This window comes from Phyllobates terribilis, unplaced genomic scaffold (genome assembly GCF_046119375.1).
Source record: "Phyllobates terribilis strain yellow unplaced genomic scaffold, ASM4611937v1 Scaffold_5__5_contigs__length_657084704, whole genome shotgun sequence".
In the NCBI taxonomy this organism is placed as follows: Eukaryota; Metazoa; Chordata; class Amphibia; order Anura; family Dendrobatidae; genus Phyllobates; species Phyllobates terribilis.
Window position 1 is genome coordinate 459,077,502 of NW_027362765.1, and position 19,552 is coordinate 459,097,053.

The window sequence follows — 19,552 nt, forward strand, 5'->3', positions numbered from 1 at the left end:
TCTGCTGCTGGGTAAGAGTTAGTCCCCACAGCCTCGGACGCCGGGTCCGGTAAGAAAGCTTCTCAGTCAGGGCGAGCTCTGCAGCTGCCAGCCCCTGACTCGTAGTAGTATTGCTCCCACTGAGCTTCTGCTGTTTCTTCCTATGACTGTTTCTCGTCTCTACTTCTTCTCTACTCACTAACCCTGCCTCAGCCCTAGGTTTATATAGGGGAAGTTCTTCCCCTCCCAAGACTGGGCAGGAGGTGTGGCATGCACAGGATCCCTGACCAAAGGACCTCCCACCTGCTCTCAGACATAACATTACATTACTGTGGAAACCAGACCCCTGGGGTGCCACACATACTCCAGGCTGTAGATTCCAGACTGACTTTTACTGGACTCCTTACAGACTTCAGACCAGACTCTAGACTGAACTGCCTAGCTCCACCTTCCCTATTTATATCCCTAACGGGCTCCCTCTGTTGGTCTGAGGTGGAAGGTGTGTGAATGCTATGAGGGCCTCTTGTGGATGAATCCGTCCATGCACCCCTCTAGGATCTGTGGCACCAATGCACAGCAGGGCGCCACATTCCCCCCTAGCAAAGCTCAGTACTCCCGGACTGAAATACTTTTTATAACAACAATAACAATAACTCTTCCCTTTATGGGAGACACTTTGCTTAAACGTTGCATATAAAACATTATAAATAATAAATAGATATGTACAATTTAATAAGCAACCCCAGAATTCAAGTCTCTTGCAGTGAGGTTCCCCGACAGGATGTCCATCTCACAGGGTAGAGTACTTGGTAGCTTGAGGGACCTGTCCCAAACCCTCCACGTAGGCCCTGGGGTGGCTGCAGGGCATGGCGATCCTGAGTTGGACCTCCATTAGTGCCACACCAGACAGGTTTTGTTTCTGAGGTCTGAGGTAGAGGTGGTTTTGTATAAAGCCAATAGGGAGCACCTAAATAGGTGCAAACTATATACAAAGTCAGTCTGTCTCTTGCTCAGTGTCCGCAGGGACAAACGTTTGTTTCAACTGAAGCCGGGTGCAACAAAACTTGAAAAACAATTAACAGTTCAAATAACTGGGAGATGCATCTCCCGGGGCTGCTTAACAGCGGTATCCCCACCAGGGAAATGGCTCATCCTTTCCAAGGGAGCCTGACCGGTCCTCTGTAACTAGGTGAGTGGGGGCATCCTCCTTGAATACCCTGTGGACATCCAGGGCATACCACCCACGCTCCCCGTGGTGGCGGGTGTAGGACACCAGATCGCCCGGGTAGAGGTTCCGGCCAGGGTGGCCCTGCTCCAGCCGCGGCTCGACGTCCCGCCGGTTTACGAACACGTCCCAGTTGAACTGTGGGCTACGGATAAAGCCCTATCCTGCCTCCTGGTGGAAGCACACAATAAGGCCTTCTTCCCAGGGGCTTGGACGGGTGGCCTCCGCCTGACGGGCCTGTGTTTTGGCAGCCTTGGCGTGCACCTCCAGGCGCTCACAGAGGATCCTCCTGTCTCGCCGCTCCTTCTGGAGGAGCTCTTTACGGCAAGTCTCCTCCCCCCTACGCGCTTCGGACTGGGTCTCCCAGGGGAAGACCATCAGGTCGCCCCCCGGTTGTCCCAGGCAAACTCTTCGGCCGCTGGACAGGTGACCGGAGGTGCAAGTAGCGGCAATAACAGGGGCTGCTGCAGGACCTCTGTTGGTGCGGACCAGTCCGGGTTGGGGCAGTTGTACACCCAAGTAAGTGCAGGGTTCCCCGGATCGGGAGTCAGGAGGCATAGCAGGTCTCCGGCAGTGGCGGTGGCTCGGGTGTCGGCCTCCGGAGCCAGGAGTTGCTCCCATACGATGGCGCCCGGGGATAGGGGTGACGGCAGGAGATCTAGGAGGGCTTCGGTGCGTCCCGCGCCCAGGATAGGGGTTTCAGCCTTACCCGCTCTTGGGCTGCACAGGGCCTCCTGGGCTTCCTCCCTGGTCAGGTGGATTCCCTCCATAGTGAGGGAGGTAGCAGCTGGTGGGCCAGCGACGAAGAGCTTCTCCTTGGCTGCGTCCATCTCTGCGGCTGGGTGCGGTCTGTTTCTCCTCCTTCTTTTGGGGCGCCTCCAGGGCGGCTGGCTGACGGGCACTCCTTGGGATATCCCATCCGTCTTGACGGACACTACTATGCGGACTGTCTCTGCTGGAGGGGCGGTCGGCACTTTTGGCACCATTGGGGAGCCAGGCCCACGATGGGAGGTCTTAGGTTGCTGTTGTTTTTGCACATAATGGTGTCCGTTCTTCTTGGGCGGGCGCCACATTGAGTGTACAACGACAGTCTTTTGTGAAAGGCGCACAGTACCCGGCGCAGTGGGGATTATCTTCTTCCGTTGCTGCGGGCACGCAATCCTGCCGACTACGCCAAGTTTAGTGACTCACCCTCCCTGAGCAGTGGGGTACTCGGAGCCGGGCCTTGCAGATGTCGTGGGGATGCAGTCGTGGCCTTGGCCCGTTCCATTCCCAGGGCTGTCACCTGAAAAATGGGCTTTTGGGATGAGTGGTTGTTCGACTACGCCACCTGTGGTTTCTGGTGAAGGCCACCAGTGCTGCAACAGTCCTCTGAGGCTGATGTTCTGGCAGCTTGGTTGGTACTACTCCCCACAGGGGGAGTAGGCCTCAGGGCAGTGTTTGGTGAGCTGTATGGAGGTATGGTGGGTGCAGTGCCGCGCAGGAATAAATAAGCGGAGGCGGTGAATGAAGTCATCCGGGTCTTTACTCACTTTAGATGAACTTTCAGCCGCAAAGCTTCTCTCTGCTACACATGGCGTTCTGCGGCCACCGGGTAGGGGGTTCAGCACTTCCCAGGTAGATCAGGAGCACCTGTCAAGACCCCGCTGGTGTGTTCCTCTCCTTCCTTTCTCCTCCCGCTTGTGTTCCTTCCTGGGATCCACTAAGCTGCCGGGCTTTTCCAACAGTGAAGTGAAGTACAAAGTCAGATATCGGGGGCCGGTCACCCCTCTTGCAGCAGGAAGCCCTCTGGCTAAGCCAGAGTGAAGAATACAGGTGGCGACTCCGCTCCATCCGTATCCCCCTGGGATCCTTTCGGCTGTGGAGTCTATCTCATCTGCTCCCCTCCAAGGCCTTCTTAGAACAGGACCTTGACCGGGCAGAGACACTGGTTAACTCTGACCTGCTCCTCGCCTCAAGGCCAGAAAACGAGGACCGTGAATCTTCAGCCAGCTACAGACTCTTGCTGGACCCCGACAGAAGACCCACAATCAAAGACCTTGAACTAAAGATGGCCATATATTATATATGATTCTATAAGTGCTTCCTGTAAGTGTTTCCTCCACCCTCACCCACTACTTGCTTCCCCCTATCTTTGGTTCCCCCCATCTCCTCTATCCCGGGGCGGGGCAGCACCCTGGTGCATTTAGGCCCCCTACAGGACAGGAGTGGTGTAGTGTTGAGTGTGAAGTGGGGTCCTCAGTGATGATCCATCCCTACCTGAAAGAGGAGATACCACACCTCATCTGAGGTGCAGTACCCCTGTGGCGACTGAACCCTCAGGGGCGCCACATTAGCAAAAAAATTGATAAATAGCAAAATTGCTTGTGTTTATGACTCGCCCCCTGGGCCGTGGGGTACCCGGAACCGGGCCTTCTGGTGTACGGTGCTGATGGGGGTAGTAGTGGCAACCCGGTCCCGTGGCTCAGGGTGGTCAAACCACATGCAGTCTATGTTTATGGTGGTTATTAATGTCCGACTACGCCACCCATGGATTGCGGTTAGCGATGACCGCCGCTGCAAGGCAGACCGCTGAGGCTGGTGTTGGTGTGCAGCACAGGGATAGGATAACTCCCCACGGGATGAGTGTAGCCTCAGGGCAATGTAGGAGAATGCTGGGGGTGATGGTGCAGGCGCAGCATAAATCACACAGAGTCTAATGGTGCAGTTCAGGCCTTTTACTCACAGTTGTTTTCCAAGTCACTTCTGTCAGCAATGACTGCCCAAGCCGTGCCGCGTCCACCAGGTGAGGAGCTCGGTCAACCCCCAGGCAGTTCAGCAGTATGGCACAGGACCCCCTTCTATCCTTTCTCTGGCCTCTCGTGCCCCACCAGTGACCACGCTTCTGTCCAGCTGCCTCGGGCCTTCTCTGGTAAAACTTGGCGCCAGCTTCCCTGACCCTATGTGGTGCCTTCCTAGCGGGTGTAGCAACGGGTCGCACCAATAAATGATCACGACCTCCGGTTCTTGGCTGAGGGATGATTTACCTCCACCAACTTGGGAATCCGGTACCCTTCCACGGCCTGACCCTTCACCCGATATAACGCGGGCTTGCAACGGTTGCTGTCCGTTCTGTTCTCTTAGGGTCCCTTCTGCCTTCTTGTTTCTGGAGCCTTTCTACTCCTCAGTCTCTTCTCCTTCCTTCCTTCTCCTTCTCCTTCTTCTCTTCTCCTCTCTGGCCCCGGCCTTCTCTCTAGGCCTGCCTCGTGGAGCTGAGCTCAGGCTGAGCCTCGGCTCCCTGTCAGCTCTCTACTCCTTCACTCTGGACTGAACTCTCTCCCAACTAACCACTGATCTAAGATGGTGCCCACCTTTTATCTGCTTCTCTGTGTCTGAGCTCAGGTGACCTGCATCCAATGAGCTCCTACCTATGCTCCAGAAACCATCCCCTTCTGCTCCCACATCACTGGGCTCTCTCCCCCCTCCCCACTCCAGCCAGGGACATGGTCAGTTGTGCCTGCAATTATACCGTCGAGCTGTCCCCCGGAAATGGGGAGTGTGTATATGTGTGTATGCAGCTAACTGAGCCCTGGTCCACACTCCATCCTTACCTGGGAGTGGAATATCACACCTCTGGTTGAGGTGTAATACCCCTGTGGCAACCGAACCCTCGGGGCGCCACAATTACAACACTTTGCAATTTTACCAATAAAAGTACTTGAGACTAACCCCTTAAGACTCTAGAAGACAAAGAGTCGCGCCACAATTACAACACTTTGCAATTTTACCAATAAAAGTACTTGAGACTAACCCCTTAAGACTCTAGAAGACAAAGAGTCACCTTGTGTCGCAAAGGAATGATGAATATCCTTAGTATAGTCTATGAATGTTTCGTCTATTGGAGTCAAGCCCCCAGGACCCCCAGAATCATCAGAAGAATAAGGGCCCCCCCGGACTCTCTAAATGAAGCTGAGGTTTTGAATTAGGCACAACTGCATAAAAGGACGAATCCCTGTGCTTGGACAAGAATCAGGAGGCAGTGTCCCTTTACACTTTCTTCTGGTGATTTGGGGGTCTCTTGGGCTTAACATCTACCAATTAAACCCCTTCAAAGAAAAATTTTTTTTTTAATACCCTTTTAATGCGGTTTTACAGGCTTAAAAATAATCTGTCAACAGATTTTTGCCACCTAATCTTATCGCAGCATAATGTATGGACATGTGTCATTTACTGGGCTGCGTGCTGTAATTTTGATAAAATCGCCATTTTATCAGTAGTAGATTATCAGATTCTCGGGGAGATCTGTGTTCCGCCCATAGATCTTAACAGCTCATTTACATATTTAAAAAAAAATGTGGATTTCTCTGGAATAAAACATCGGATAACAGATATCAAGGTATCATTTTGTTCAGCTTTCTATGACCTACATACTCATATTGACGGCTTAGGATGGGTGATCCTACTGACAGATGCCCTTTAAGCAACGAGGTACTGTAGATGGCACATATACTATGAAAGTGTGTAGGATTATCACACTACAGCAGAACGCCTGCTTACCCGAGATATGTACGTGTGATAGTCATACAAGTGAGCGCCTCAAAGGAAAGATTAGCACTGAAAGATATGGTATTGATACCAGAACGGAATTACACGGGACGTTGTAGTCACCCTTTATGCACAGTTCAGTCCTTTCAATAACTCTCGTACGACAGCTAAAGATTAACACATTATTTCATAGTATCACAGATAAACAAAGGAAATGGCTCACAGGAAAAAACAGCGCACTTATCTCAAGTCGGAAATCACAGAAGTATCCCATAAAAGTACTATTACCTGTATAGATAAGGTCGGCAGCTCAAAGGCTCGCTGAACGTTCTCCCACTTGACCTGTGCTCCTGCCGTTCACTGTAAGATTGCATGCATCACTGGTTTCCTTTATAATATCGCACATACAATGGTCTCCTGCTCCAGGTAACGCACGAGATGGTTAATGATCAAGTTCACGGATTATGGACATATCCTAAATGAAAAATTCTCTTAAGGAGAGTCAGTGATTTAAAGGGATCTCTCAGGTTACTTATTACTCCAGCTCAAGTCTGAATTAGCTTATAAGTGAGGGCTAAGACGGGGCAATGAGAAGACACAAGGATCAAAGCTCTGGGGGCCCAATGCACAATGTGTAACAGAGCCCCAGACCTGCTATCTGTCATATATAACATTGGGGTCTTTTCTTATTTCGAATGGGCATTTGGGCCCCTCACGTACTATTGCAATGCCTATAGCTACGACCTTGGCAATAGTTTTGGCAGTACACAAACCCATCTTTACAGACATACTTAGCAACATTACTGGAACTTTTTGGATTTTATAGAAATAAAAGTTATTTCCATTACCAATAAACATTCATAAGATTTTTTTCTTGCTGTCAATGAATATGAACATTTCTATGAAACAAAAATTAGGCACTGATTGCATCTACTTCAGACAGGAGCATGGGCCATTAAACCTGCATTGATACATTGTAGTTAAAACCTGAGAATCAATATATCAGTGTGACTGCTGCGTGTGAATGACACCTAAAAGATGGTGCACTCATGTGATTATTGCGCTTTACACAAGTGTTCTCATTCACTGACAGCAAACAAATATATTAAAAGTTCTAAGAACACAAAAATAGTGTATGGGCAGTTGTATCACTTCTTAGTATACAATCATGGCATCATTTAAACTTATAGAATAAACTTCAATACATAGAGCCTCTATTATTTAGGTAAATGATCTAACGACTAAGGTAGTGATTGACATTAGATATTATTGAATTAGCTTAAAATTTATTGTTGATTGTCCCTTTCAATAACTTTAGATAAGAGATGAGCGGATCTTTAGAAATTTGTATTTGCCAAATTTTCCCCCAAAAATTGATTAATGGTGAGTAAATTTGCACAAATCTCAATACTGGAAAGCTGGTAATTGTTGGAAAATACACGTGAGGGAGAGGAGAAAGAGCGAGAACTCCATAAGAGCTTACACTCTACAGAAGATAGAGAGCGAAGACCCCCCTGACCATAAGAGCTTACACACTATAGAGAATAGAGAGATAGGACCCCCCTGACCATAAGAGCTTACACACTACAGAGAATAGAGAGATAGGACCCTGCTGACCATAAGAGCTTAAAGGGGTTGTCCACTGCTAGGATAACCCCTTCTTGATCTAAATGTTTGGCGCAATAAAATAAAAAAGCTTATACTCACTTCCCGTGGACCGGCGCCAGCCTGGGCCCCATCCAGGTATACATGTCCCTTATCCTGGGTCCCATCCTGGTATATATGTCCCTTATCCTGGGTCCCATCCTGGTATATATATGTCCCTTATCCTGGGTCCCATCCTGGTATATATATCCCCCATCTTGGTATGTATGTCCCCCATCCTGGTATATATATCCCCCATCTTGGTATGTATGTCCCCCTTCCTGGTATATATATCCCCATCCTGGTATATGTCCCCCATTCTGCTGCTCTGTTCTTTAATGCATAGAAGAAAAAAAAAAGATTCTACTCAACTTCCCTCTGTTCCCCCACTGCGCGGCGTCCTCTTCTGAAGCCGGCAGCTGACATCAGTGTGAAAGCGACGGAAGTGCATGCCGTCACTGCCATGAGCCACCAGTCACATGCACACCGGCGTCAGCTGCTGGCCTCTGATTGGACGGTTTTGTGTATTGCAGCACACAGACCCGGCGGATCTCTGCATCACAATCCACTTCAGCTGAATGTGAATCTGAGGACTTTGCGCTGGCAATGGCGGGCCCCTCACCCTCACAGACCCGGTCGTGACCTCTGCGACTACCATCATTACGATCCTGGACATAAGACAGAACAAGTGCACAGCAGTGTCATTTTGACATTGCTTTGTGTGCTATGTTAATCTTATGGGGCACTTTTTCAACGCTTTTTCAGATGGATTTCAGGCGGAATCCACCTGAAAAATGTCGCCCTGTGCATATAAATTAATGCCGCAATCTATTTCTGCTAAGTAATTTTTTTTAACAAGGATTTTCTACATAGAAAAAAAATGCAGCACAATAATGTCCCGGTCAAACATGTAGCACTTACCAATCTACATATAAAAGAAAAACAAAAACAAAACTCAAAATGTTTTCAGACTGACCACTCTCAGCAGGGAAGGGTTAATTTAATGCCGTTCTCCCCCTTACCCAGCTCTAACCTTTCCTGCCTTGCTGTGAACATAATTCATATTTCTTCACATAATGGTCTTTTCATAAAAAGTCTTGAATACGACTTTTTTCCCCTCCCTCGTGTAAGTAATAAACTGTTTCCTGCTCTGGCTGTGACATGTTATTTTTTTCCATTATACCTCTAAACAAAAACTATTTGCTCTGTGAATAAACTCCTGTGCTGATTGGAGCGCTAGTACAGCCGGCATATTGTTTCTCACACGGACCCACTACTCAAACAGACCTGGGGGTGAAGTCATTGCTGATTTCAGCTTAAACAAGCTATTGATTAATGAATCACACCCTTCATAAGGAACATTTCATCATTGTCTTCACTATGCAGGTTGGAAACAGAAGTTTTCTTTTTATGAAAAGTCCACAGAACTTCTAGGAGGCCTAAACCTGCAGACTGTTTCTGCACCGTATGGCGACTGTCTACACTTTTTGTCCTGGTGTGATTCATTTCCACTTATTGCAGGACAAGTCCATGCCAGCGCGGCTAATTACAAATTAGACAAGTTATTTTTTTAATCCAGGTTTGCAGAAGGGTCTTCCTCCCGTCCATAAATCTCTCCTTTGTTTTTCCAGTGAATAGTTCCTCCACATATCCCAGCATGTGTTGGCCAATATTAATTTCTAACATAGCTTATAAGCAAGTGACGCCTCTTGATCAATCACTCAGTCTATACTTCTCTAGAGGAACAAAGCACAAATTATTTCTGGGTTCCTTCTAGGTATAATTGATGAAAATTCATAATGAATTTGTTTAAAAGGAATGCAAATTGTCTCTTCAGAGAGGAAGAGGACTAGATCTCTAGTGCCACCTATAGGAAGTAGCAATCCTAAAAGTCAATAGTGACCCTTTAACAAGCAGTACCCCAAAACAAAGTGTCTGCAAATTGAGTTTCTGTTATTGGCTTTTATCCTAAGTCATGTGATAAGGCTCGTTAAAGGGTCACTATTGACTTTTAGGATTGCTACTTCCTGTAGGTGGCACTAGAGTTCTAGTCCTCTTCCTCTCTGAAGAGACAATTTGCATATTTCCCAGAGGAGCATTGCGGCTTTAAAAGTCTCCTCACCTGACATGCTTAACATGTCACTCTCCGCAAGGAGAAATATTACCCCTAGATACCGGTCTGACGCCTCTCACCCAGCCAAACCAGAACTCACACTTTGCACTGATGAGGGGCAGTACCCCGAAACAGTGTGTCTGCAAATTGAGTTTCTGTTATTGGCTTTTATCATAAGTCATGTGACAAGGCTCGTTAAAGGGTCACTATTGACTTTTAGGATTGCTACTTCCTGTAGGTGGTACTAGAGTTATAGTCCTCTTCCTCTCTGAAGAGACAATTTGCATATTTCCCAGAGGAGCAATGCGGCTTTAAAAGTCTCCTCACCTGACATGCTTAACACGTCACTCTCCACAAGGAGAAATATTACCCTTAAAAAGGAATATAACTTATTAAAGGGGTTGTCTCATGATAGACATTTGTCACCATTTGGTTCTTGGCATGTCCAGAAAACAGATAATTTAGCTAAGAGAATTCTTTTCTGCAAGACATTTCCCCTACAAGTTTTGCAAGATTTCTAATGGAGTTTCCCCATAAACGACATTAACCACTAATCCACAGGACAATGAATTATTCATGGGGGTTTGGCTGTAAAGACCCCTACTGATCCTGTAAACATGAGTGCAAAGTCCCATATGTGAATGAAGTAGGAGTGCACATGTGCGACCTCCTCTTCTATAGCAGTGGTCGCAAATGCTCACTACAGAGGGAACTTTAGAACTCCCATGCAGATCCTAGCAGTTGGGCGCCAATCAAAGGGGTATTCTCAAGTTTGGAAGTTATCCCTTATATGTAGGGAGGTCTGACACTGGGACCCCCACCAATCCTGAGAACCGGGGCTCTCCATGTGAATGGAGTGGTGGTTGATCATACGCACTGCCACTTTATTCATTGTTGTGGGAGTGCCAAAGATCGCTGCTATTTACATCGGCCTCATTCAGAATGAATGGGGTGACAGTGTGCAATTTCATCCACTGCTCTTCAGAGCTCTGGTTCTTGGGATCGGTGGAGGACCCAAAGGGTCCAACCCACAGCAGTTGGGAAGATACAGGGGATAGTTTCCAAACTTGATTATACTCCTTTAATGATACATTTATCACCCACTATGGAATAATGTGCAAATGAAAGACTACTAAATAATATGGAATTGCTTAAAAAATTTCTCTCTCGTAATGAACTGAAAGTGTAACAAGCTATTGGAGAGCAAGGGGCTGATATACTATTTTCGCATAGGAGACCTCTGCTATCTTTGTTCTCAGCTGATTTATAGGACATCTCAAACTTTGGTAAGGGTTTTTCCTTCTTCTATGCTAAAACTGCCCCATATAAAGATATTGAACTCTCCATGGGTCCATATAACCTTCAGGGGCTGCATCTATGGTATGTATGCCCTTGAATTTTTACCTAGGTTGCCTCATCTGAAAAGTGATCCTACTTCACAGCAGTCATGTTTTATTACCTACAGTGTTTTCCCGGCAGAACTTTGCTTCGAAACGAGTATGTGGTTTACCAGCCTTTTATATGATACTCCTGTTTATTTGCTTTAGTACGTTTTCCTGTTCTCGATTGTGGATGGAATTCATTACTGTTTCAAGGGCATGCTATCTGTAATTGATAGGTATATTAAAAAGGAATCTATCATCACGCGTGCATAGATCTGTATTTAATGTTGAAACCAGTTCTTGGCAGCGTCAAGTAGATGTTTGTGGAAAAATGGATATTGAAATACAATAGTGAACTTATTTTCTACAGTATGTGATGCCTTTTTCCTTGAAATCTCCTTGACGGATAGTCTCAAGTAGCTTTCTGACAGGTAAACAATAAGATACATGATATGAGTTGCTTGTTTCTTACTAATGGCTGTCAAGCCAAAGTCTAATAAATCCGACCATTATCCTATGATTTTTTAAAGGAATTACAACATTCTTAATGAGCTTAGATATAACATTGTAAGGCAGATGGTGGAATTTAAAGGGGTGGTCTCACTCATTTTTTTTCTAGCAAAGTGGATTGGAATAATTTTAAAATATGAATGTCCTTTGTCTAGTGCTATACTGGCGGAGGCACATGTCCAGCAACTTAGATCCACTCTCTGGACCCTTTTGTACATGGGCTGAAGGGTAATTGTTGCTATTGAGTAGGCTACCCAATCATAAGCATTATATACTTTTACGAGTCTGAAGTTCACTTCCCAATTTCAGCTCAGCCTGTTCTGATTGGCTGTTGTGTCTAAACAGAAGCCCTTCATAGCTTGCCAGAAAGTCAGGTGCATTAAAGGGTTATTCTCAAGATATATGTTGAGCAGCTCACAACTCTGTGCCTCCTTACTTCCTGATTTCTGAGAGGGTGGGCACTCCTCATTGAGTGACAGTTCATATCAAAAGCAGAGCTATAGCATTGGCAGAACTTGTAGTGAGCTTTAAAGTTTTACTGTAATACATTTAGCTATCAGTGCTTGTTCTCAGTCTATTTTCACTGCATTTGATTATAGTGATAACAGGGCATTAGAACAAGCACAATGCTCAGGAAATTAAGTAATTAGGAGACCTGCTATGGGAGCAGGTGATAGTGGGGGTCTAGTTATTTTGCAAGATTAATAACAGCTGCTTATCAGGAGCTGAAAGGGAGGGGGAGTGAGGTAAGCAGATAACTGCTATATAGAAATCAATAAGCTGGAGAGGACCGGTATGTTAAGAGTTAAATTCTTTCCTGTAATATAGCTACACACACCCCCAGCCACGCTTTGGTGGCCAAGCTCTATTGAAACAAGCTGTACACTATGTAAGATAAAAGCTCTCATTGCAGTATAATGAAAGCAGAAAGAAAAAGCAAGTCAATTGCAAACTTTCATGCTGCCTAACTAAATAAAATAATTTAATGATATTGGAATATCCATTTAGGAGCTGAGATCCATTACCTATAAAATAAATAAACCACAGGAGTGTGAAAAAGTGTTTGCCCCTTCCTGATTTCTTATTCTTTTGCATGTTTGTCACACTTAAATGTTTCAGATCACAAAACAAATTTAAATATTAGACAAAGATAACACAAGGAAACACAAGATGAGGTCTTTAAATGAAGGTCTTTATTATTAAGGGAAAAAGAAATCCAAATCTACAGGGCCCTTTGTGAAAAAGTGATTGCTCCCTAAACCTAATAACTGGTTAGCAGTTAGCAGCAACAATTGCAATCAAGCGTTTGCAATAACTGCCAATAAGTCTTTTACAACACTCTGGAGGAATTTTGGCCCACTCATCTTTGCAAAATTGTTGTAATTCAGCCACATTGGACTGTTTCCAGGCATGAACCGTCTTTTTAAAGTAATTACATAGCATATCAATCGGATTAAGGTCAGGACTTTTACTAGGCCACTTCAAACTCTTAATTTTGCTTTTCTTAAGCCATTCAGAGGTGGACTTGCTGGGGTGTTTTGGATCAGTGTCCTGCTATATAACCCAAGTGCACTTCAGCTTAAGGTTACAAACAGATAGCTGGACATTCTCCTTCAGGGTTTTTTAGCAGACAGCAGAATTGATGGTTCCATTTACCACAGCAAGCCTTCCAGGTCCTAAAGCAGCAAAACAGCCCCAGACCATCACACTACCACCACCATATTTTACTGTTGGTATGATATTCCTTTTCTGAAATGCTGTTACTTCTACGCCAGATGTAATGAGACATACACCTTCCAAAAAGTTCAACTTTTGTCTCGTCAGTCCACAGAGTATTCTCCCAAAAGTCTTGGCGATAATGAAGATGTTTTTTGGCAAAACTGAGACAAGCCTTTATGTTCTTTTTGCTCAGCAGTGGTTTTCTCTTGGATCTCTGCCATTCATGGCATTTTTGTCCAGTCTCTTTCTTATGGTGGAGTCATGAACACTGACCTTAACTGAGGCAAGTGAGGCCTGCAGTTGTTTGGATATTGTGGGGTCTTTGTGACCTTTTGGATGAGTCTTCGCTGCGCTTTTTGGGTAATTTTGGTCGACCGGCCGGCCACTCCTGGCAAGGTTCACCACTGTTCCATGTTTTCGCAATTTGTGGATAATGGCTCTCACTGTGGTTCGCTGGAGTCCCAAAGCTTTAGAAACCTTTTATGGACTGTTAGATCTAAATAACTTTGTTTCTCATTGGTTCTTAAATTTCTTTGGATCTCAGCATGATGTCTAGCTTTTGAGGATCTTTTGGTCTACTTTACTTTGTCAGGCAGGTCCTATTTAAGTGATTTCTTGATTGATAACAGGTGTGATAGTAATCAGTCCTGTGTGTGGCTAGGGAAATTGAACTCAGCTTCCCAAAGATGTGATAAACACAGCTAATTTATGTTGTAAGGTGGGGTGGCAATCACTTTTTCACACAGGATACTGTACGTTTGGATCAGTAAAATAGCGCAGGGAGAAAAAAAAAGCGCCTTAAGCTATAGGCGCATTGCGCATGCATGGGATGTGCAGCCCTAGACTGCACGTCACAGGGCCCTGTGATGTCCAGGGGCAGGCAGGGGTAGGCAGGGGTGGGGGGAATATTTAAATTAAGCTAATATGGGACATACAGGTAAGTATAGGTTTACATTTCTATAACCTGTATGCCCATATTAGCGGTCTGATAGGTCCCAGGGGGTGATAGATTCCCTTTAATAATAAAGACCTTCATTTAAAAAATGCATTTTGTGTTTACTTGTGTTATCTTTGTCTAATATTTAAATTTGTTTTATGATCTGAAACATTTAAGTGTGACAAACATGCAAAAGAATAGGAAATCAGATAGAGGGGCAAAAACGTTTTCACAACACTATAAGGCTATGTGCCCACGATGCGGAAATGCTCTGGATTTTTTCCTGAGCGTTTCTGCATCTCCCTGGCAGAAAAAACGCATGCGGATTGTACATGTGGATTGAACATGTGGATTGTACATGCGGATTGTACATGTGGATTGTACATGCGTTTTCCTGCCAGGGACATGTGGAAGTGAAGCGTTCTTCACATGCATTTCCGCATGCGGGTTGACAAGCACTTTCCAAGCGATTTTAGCATCACTTGGAAAGTGTTTGACAACTTGGTCACACTATATAAATCCATGCAAACGGCATGGATTTATATAGTGTGACATTAAAGAATGTTAAAAAATAAAAAAGATAAATATATACTTACCTTCCGATGGCCCCCGCAGTCTTTATTCGCTCCGTCCTGGCTTGCCGGCAGCTCGCGGTACACTAGACTGAAGGACCTGCCATCACATGACTAAATGACGTCAGCGCAGGTCCTTCAGTCCACCGCGATCTGCCGACAAGCGAAGACAAGCGCAGCGGGGGCTATCAGAAGGTAAATATAATATTTTTTTTTTATTTTTTTTTTTTCAGGTTCTATGGTACCCGGGTCCGGAGGAGAGTCTCCTCCTCTTCAGACCCGGGTACCATCCGCACATTGAAACGCATGTAATCCGCATGTACAGATGCAGTGATGCGGAATCCAAGCGTTTCAATGCAAGTCAATGGCAGCGAAAACGCAGCGCTTCCGCAAAATAATTGGTAGTGCTGCATTTTTTTCCGCACTGATAATCTGCAGCGGAAATTTCCGCAGCATGTGCATAGCACATGCGGATTATCATTGGGGAATATGGCAGGCCTTCTACCATGCGTTTTTTAAGCGTTTCTGCAGCGTTTTTGCCGCTACGTAAACCCTTAAAAAAAGCATTGTGGGCACACAGCCTAAGAGTACTTTTTAACTGCTACAAGCTTCCAAAGACACCAAGCAGTTAAAATTAGTGAACTGACCATTCTTCAGGCATTTTCCGCTTTGAAGATACTATATACTTTACAATACAAGTCAATGGGAAAGCTCACAAGATGCCCGGAAGATTCTCGAGTGTCTTTTTCAGCATTTAGACAGTGTTTGTGCTTGAAAAACCACTAGTAGTTTCTTTATTGTTGAATGGAGTTAAAAACTTTCCTTTCTGATCCGAACGTAGTCCTGCCTCTTTGACTAGTCATCTCGGATGTGATGCCCACTGCCGGATTTTTAAAGTATTTTTTCTCTAACTCTTCAGCCTTTAAAAGTAAAACACACATGGGTGTAATAATGCAGCAATGTCTGATTGATGCTTCCCATCGTTCGGGCAGGTTCCATTTAGTCTCTTGTGTGTAGACAACTACAGATGGGTCTCAAATGACCTATGTCTAATCTGTGAAATCTAAAGGTGCTCATACACATTGGAGGAAAGTTGGCCAAACCCTTACATTTTGGTAAATCGATCTATCTAATGTGTATGGGGTTATGCTGAATCTCCCGTAACAGCATATGTTGAAGATACGAAGGATCGGATATGTTGAAATCCAACATGCCTGATCCTTCAAACCTTCAACATTTGCTGTTTGATTCTTCAAACCCATAAAAAAGGCAGCAGCTGCCATAGGGATTTGTCAATTGTCTATTCACCAACCTCATTCTTAACGCATGCACCTTTGTTGGAGACAGTATACATATATACGGGGGATTCGGAATAAATATGTCAGACAAATGAACATTTACCCTACAGCTACAGAAAGTGCATGGGCACCTTAACGTGTAGCAAATATTGGTCACATTTCACAATTTTACCGGAAACTTGGAGATACAATCGTATTTGTTTTCTCAGTCTCCGATATTTATCTACAGAAGATTCATTGTGGGATGAACTGTGATCTGACTCTGGAGGTAAATCAGCTTTATCTGATATGTTAGAGTTGCAAAGTTATCTTTTCTCCAGCATGTTCTCGCTGAGTTCCTTAGGATTGCCACAGCTCTTGGCTTTGTCTTTTTTGGCAAACATTCAATCTTGTGTGAGCAAATTCTCCATCTCTGTCCAGACCTGTTCTGAACACAACATGCAGAACTTTCCTTCAAGGAAAATAATTACAGCCAAAGAAAGACAAGTAGGAAAACTGACAGGATCAGGCTGGGAGGCAGGCGGGGAAGTGAAATTTCTCTCTCCTTCTCTCTGGCACCTAGGGCAAACATTCTTGTCGTGGCCAGCACATACACTTCTTGGATTCTTAAAGCAGGCGCTATGTAAACATGGAGATTTGTCCTGGAGGAGTTTCAGACAATGCATACCTTAACGAAAAAAAAAAAAAAAAAATTATGTCAGTAAAAATTATGGGCCCTCTGAGAAAAACCAGGTGTTATCTCTCTTTCTATGAAGGCCTACACGTGCAAGGAAGAGTGTACTGATATCTATTTTTAAGAGCTGGTAGACATGTTTAGAGAAGCTTAAACCTGTTGTGTCTAAAGGGAATTTTGCTACCGGTCTGTTAAATGGAAAAAAAATTGCCTCTTCTAAGAAAATGGTATATTGTTTAATAAATCATAGATTTTTTTTTGCTGCACATAAGGAAACAGAACTTAATCTGTGCAGAGTAAGGTGGTATTTTCTCTAACATGGGCCTTGCAGTGCTGGGGTCTTGGGATCAAACTCAACCAATCTGCATGGAGTTTGTATATCCTCTCCATACTGGCATAGGTTTTCTGCAGATTTTTTTTACATTTTCTCCCACGCTCCAAAAACAGACTGATAAGGCCTCATTCAGACCATTTTTTTTCTCATTTATGAAAAAAAAACAGACCAATTTTCATCATTGTGCTGGATCCCATTTTTATCCATGTTTCAGTTGTTTTTCTTGCATGTCAAAAAAAATTCCAAAGCTTCTCCTATCCATCACAATGTTAAAAACGTACAGTTAAAGTAAAAAGTAAAGTACAGTAAAAGGACAGTACACGGATTTGTAGTGATTTGCACAGACCCATAGACTTCTTACGTGGATGATTTGTGACTCGGATTAAAAATGAACATATCTTCTTAATTTTTTGCAAACACAAAAAACCCAAAAACATGTGAACAGCGCTATAGATCATAATGGGTATCTCTTTTATCTGTAAAAACGATGGATCGAATATGTAGGTGAAAAACAAACGTCTGAACAAGTTCTTATTATCAGAAATTTAAATTGTGATTAAAGAGGAGCGGATCAGCCATAAAATTCAAACTCGCCTGTTTGCGCTTTTATTCCCCGGAAATTCGATTCACGGAGAAGTTATTCTCTATGAACTTAATGTCCCTTGTTATGCAAAAGATGTATAAATAATCCTGATTATCAACCTCCGCTCACCTCTCCGGGTTCTTCCTCTTTCACTGTCACCCGTCCGGTCCTCGTCACCTCTTCTGATACTGCCCACTTGCGCTGAAATTCCAAGACCTCTTAGGCTATGTGCCCACGATGCAGATTTGAAGCAGAAATTTCCAGAGCATTTCTACATCTCCTTGACAGAAAAAACTCATGCGGATTTTACACACGTTTTTTCAGCATTTTTACATGCGTTTATGCATGCGTTTTTTTCAAGCGTTTTTCCAAGCGATTTTGAGCATCACTTGGAAAAGAGCTTGACAAGTTGGTCACACAATATAAATCCATGCAACTGGCATGGATTTATATTGAGTGACCAACTTAGAGGAAATTTCTGCTTCAAATACTGCATCTAAAGTAAAAAAAAAAAAAAGAAGTAAAAGTAAATAAAAAACCTTACATTCACTTCTCCGGTGGCCCCCAGTCTCCTCCCAGCAGCGTCCTCTCTCCTCGGCGTCCTGCGGTGTACTGGCAGGACCTGCGGTGAAGTCATTTAGTCAGCTGATGGTCACGCGACCATCACCTGACCACTGATGTCAGTGGTTGCGTGACCATCAGCTCACTAAATTACGTCACCGCAGGTCCTGGCAGTACACCGAGGGCTGCCGAGGAGAGAGGATCGCTGCCGGGAGGAGACCGAGGGCCGCCGGAGAGGAGACTATGAATAATTATTATTATTTTTTATTTTTTTATTTTTTTTTTACTTGTAGGTACCATGTTACCCTTGTTGGAAGAGAGTCTCCTCTTCTCCAGACCCGGGTACCATCCACTCATGGAGCCGCATAACATCCGCATGTATACATGCGGATATTATGCGGTTCAATGCAAGTTAATGGCCGCTATTTCGCTGCAAAATTGCACCCAAATTGGTTGTGCTGCGGATTTTTCCGTAATAATACGGAAATTTCCTCAGCATGTGCACAGCACATGCAGATTATCATTGGGATACATCCCAGACCTCTTAACAAGCGATTTTAATGCGTTTAAATGCATTAAATCCGCATCTTGGGCACACAGCCTTACACTGAGCAAGGACTTGAACACTGATGAGGCAGAGAAGGTTTCTGCAAAAGCATGTGAAAAGTCACAACCTTGCATGCGCAGAACCATCCCGGACCTCATCAGTGCCGAAAGTTCCGGCGTGAGAGACCTGGGGGTTTTAGTGTGAGCGATGTGGACCAGCAGAGGTGAGGAGCAGAGGGGCCGGAGAAGTGAGTGGTAAGGTGCGTATAAGGATTATTATTTTCTTTAACCTTTTGATGGCCTTTTAGAGTTCAGAAAAATGGTGGCTGGTTGCTGAATCTTCTAGGAAGCAAATTACACACTTTGGCAAATGCAAATTTTTATAAAATTCAAGTAGAATTCAATTCCACTTAAATTTATTTACTCATCTCTAATTATGTGTCCTATTGGGAAAAGGTACTGACTGCTGGTAATTTTTGCACAGTGATGCTGAATGTTATAAATGCAGCTGGTAAAAAAAAAATGTGAATGTTCCTGAATGATATTTTATGTAGGACAAATAATTTCAATCTTATCAGATATTAAATGCAAAGAGTAAAATCTGAGTCAAATCCGCGTGTACTGTGACACGCGCTGATTTTTATAAGCTTTTGGCAGGTGAATGGTGGAAAGCCTTAGTTACTTACCGGTAACAGGATTTTTCGGAGCCCATGACAGCACCACGTGAGAGAGAGAGGATCCGCCCATCAAGGACAGGAAACCTACAGGTTAAAAAGGGCGGCCCTCTCTTTCCGCCTCAGTTTAGTTAACAGAGCATGACAGTACCGCCAAGGTTAGTTATAACAAAACATAATCACATTAAGTACATTACTTTTCATCAATTTCCCACAAGGGTGCACAAAAAGAAATCAAATCTACAGGAGTGCACAACACCAGTGAAGGGAGGGAATAT

General features: G+C 44.5%; 1 long non-coding RNA gene across 3 annotated transcripts in view; it reads right to left on the reverse strand.

Annotated features, from left to right (window-relative positions):
- The window catches only part of LOC141273481 (uncharacterized), a 254,838-nt gene that overhangs the window by 129,695 nt on the left and 105,591 nt on the right, over positions 1-19,552 (reverse strand). The window contains exon 1 of one of the 3 annotated variants that reach the window (XR_012322097.1): positions 6,017-6,204. The exons of the other annotated variants lie outside the window; for them this stretch is intronic. This is a non-coding gene — a long non-coding RNA (uncharacterized lncRNA). Of the gene's footprint in view, positions 1-6,016; positions 6,205-19,552 lie in introns of those variants that run through there. 3 annotated transcript variants of the gene reach the window in all.